This window comes from Chinchilla lanigera, unplaced genomic scaffold (assembly GCF_000276665.1).
Source record: "Chinchilla lanigera isolate Chin_1 unplaced genomic scaffold, ChiLan1.0 scaffold00088, whole genome shotgun sequence".
In the NCBI taxonomy this organism is placed as follows: Eukaryota; Metazoa; Chordata; class Mammalia; order Rodentia; family Chinchillidae; genus Chinchilla; species Chinchilla lanigera.
The window spans coordinates 7582-10851 of record NW_004955489.1 but is presented as its reverse complement, the minus strand read 5'-3'; positions in this window follow the sequence as shown (position 1 = coordinate 10851).

The window sequence follows — 3270 nt, the reverse complement described above, 5'->3', positions numbered from 1 at the left end:
ACTCTTTTTCCTCTCCCTTACATATGCAAACTATCCACCGCAGGGTGGGTGTAGCTCTCACACCCACAATCATTTAACTCTAATAGTCTGCCCATGGGCCGCAGGAGGCTTTGGGGGAACACACAGACAAAAACCATAACAGTCATCATGAGTAATCTCCTTGATGATTTGTCGCATTCTGTTTAACAGTATCTTATAGATAATTTTTGCACTTCCCAACTTGAAAAATGGGATGGGCTGACACTTGGGCATTCCCAACACTGGGAAACTAGGTGGGATCATTTTTTCCTTCTTTTTTATCTTTCTGTTTAAATCACTTTGAAGAAGTACAATAGAGCAATTTTGAAGGCATGAGGTACATCTTACTGAAGTACATTAACTCAGTATCTATCCCTAAAATGTCACTTATAGATTATATTTAGGGAAATTGCAACCATTTTAAACTGAAGGATTTAAAAAAGAAAAAAAAAGATACTTTTTCTTGCAACTTAGCTTAGATTTGATGTAAATTACAAAGCCAGACAAGGCCTCTAAATTGAACTTTAAAATGTAACACAGTGTTCAACCTTGATTTGTTCTGTAGGTGAGGGGGAAGTGGGCAGAAGTCTTATCTATCCAGGTTTTCATAGCCCTGTATCAAGATTCAAAATTACATGGATCTTTAACAATCTGTCATGCTGGTCTTTGGGCCGGCTCCCTGCCTCGTAGGCACCTGGAAGGAGGGCCCCCGGCACCCGGGAAGACATGGGGCAGTGAGCGCTGGCCCTCGGACTGGCCCCCAGCCTAGCAGGTGCCCAGGAGGAGGGGCTCTGGCACATGGGAATGGTATGGGTGCACTGCTGTGTGAAAGCAAGCAGACACAGCATAGCCAATGTACTTCCATACAGTTTCACTAGGGAAGCTCAAGACAGCACTTAGAACTTTTGGACTGTTTCAGGGACTTTGGGGCAGAAAGTTGTTCTTTTTGTTCCACCCGGGTTTTACAGCATTACAAAGGAGCATGTATAGTGCTGGTGTACAGTGTATTACAGGAATACTAAGCTTACTATTCCCAGGAAGCACTCACAGTAGGAAACCTATATTACATACAGGAATCATTCTGCATTGCTCAATTGTGGTGGAAACACACTCACTCTTCTGTACATATGCGCCTATGTGAAAGGAATGGTATGGGTCCATTGCTGTGTGAAAGCAAGCAGGGAGAGCATAGCCAGTGTACTCCCATACACAGTTTCACTAGGGAAGCTCAACACAGCACTTAAAACTTTGGGAATGTGTTATGGTTTGTGTCTGCATGTCCCCCCAAGCCTCATGTGTTCATGGGGCAGGTTTTTAGAGTTTGATGGATTATGGGTGTGAGAGCTACACCCGCCCTGGGGTGGATAGTTTGCATATGTAAGGGAGGGGAAGAGGCTGCTTGGGGCCATTCCTCCCTTTTAGTGCTTGTTGCTTTTGCTGTGTTCTGTCCCCAGGAGCTGTAGCCCTCTGCTATGTGACACCCTGCCATGTAACCTGCCAGGTATGGACTAAAACCTCCATGAAGTGTAAGTGAAATAAACCTTTCCTTCCTTAATTTGGGCGTCAGATATTTTGTCTCAGCAACGAGAGAAAAGTAACCAAGACAGAATGCTTCAGGGACTTCAGAGCAGAAAGTTGTTCTCTTCGTTCCACCCGGGTTTCACAGCATTACAAGGGAGCATGTATAGAGCTACTGTACCAGTGTATCAGAAGAACACTAGGTTTACTATTCCCAGGAAGCACTCACTGTAGGAAACCCACCGCACTTATAGTAAACATTCTGCGATACTCAGGGCAGGGTGGAAACACACACCCTCCTCTGGTCATATGGGCCTATGTGTGAATGTAAAGGAGTGGGTACATTGCTGTTTGATAGCAAGCAGGCACAGCATAGCCAATGTACTCCCATACAGAGTTTCACTAGGGAAGCTCAAGACAGGACTTAGAACTTTGGGAATGTTTCAGGGATTTGGGGCAACAAGTTGTTCTTCTCCTTCCACCCGGGATTTACAGCATTAAAAGGGAGCATGTATAAAGCTGGTGTACAGTGTATTGCCTGAATACTAAGTTGATTATAACCAGGAAGGACTCACTGTAGGAAACCTATATCACCTACAGGAAATATTCTGTGTTGTTCAGTTAAGGGTGTAAATGCACTCACTCTTCTGTTCATCTGCGCCTATGTGAAAGGAATGCTATGAGTACACTGCTGTGTGAAAACTAGCAGGGACAGCATAGCTAATGTACTCCCATACACAGTTTCACTAGGGAAGCTCAACACAGCACTTGGAACTTTGGGACTCTTTCGGGACTTTGGGGCAGAAAGTTGTTCTTTTTGTTCCACCCAGGATTTACAGCATTTTGAGGGAGCATGTATAGAGCTGGTGCACAGTTTTATTCCACAAATAGTAAGTTGACTATTCCCAGGAAGCACTCACTGTAGGAAACCTATATCAGCTACAGGAAACATTCTGGGTTGCTCAGTTAAGGGTGGAAAATCACTCACCCCTCCTCTCATATGCGCCTATGTGAAAGGAATGCTATGGGCTCTGAGCCCCGCGCGCCCTGCGCCAAGATAGCGAGTACTCCGGGAGCTGCAGGGCTCATTGGTTCAAGTCTGTGCTCAGCCCTTACTACCATGGTTCCTAGCTGAAACTCTTGGAGAGAGCCAGGTATTTTCCATCTACTTCCTGAGGGCAGAGCGCTTGTACAAGGACCCCGTGGACATTACAGACTGAGTCGCTGCCGACCCGGCACCCGTGGCAGAGTGGAGGTCCTGACTCAGAGGCCCTGGGGATTTCTCTGGCTGGGGGCTGGGTGAGCACACTCTCTGAGCCCTGCGCACCCTGTGCCAAGAGAGCGAGTACTCCAGGAGCTGCAGGGCCTGTGGGTTCGAGTCTGTGCTCAGCCCACACTGCCATGGTTCCCAGCTGAAATGCGCGGAGAGAGCCAGGTATTTTCCATCTACTCCCTGAGGGTAGAGTGCGCGAACAAGGACCCCGTGGACATTACAGGCTGAGTTGCTGCCGCGGCAGAGAGGAGATCCTGACTCAGAGGCCCTGGGGACTTCTCTGGTTGGGGGCTGGGCGAACAGACTCTCTGAGCCAGGCGAGCAGACTGTCTGAGCCGTGGGTGCCCTGTGCTGAGAGAGCAAGTACTCCAGGAGCTAATGGAAAAATATTCCTTGCTCGTGGATAGGAAGAACCAACATCGTGAAAATGGCCATACTCCCAAAACTGCTGTACAGATTCA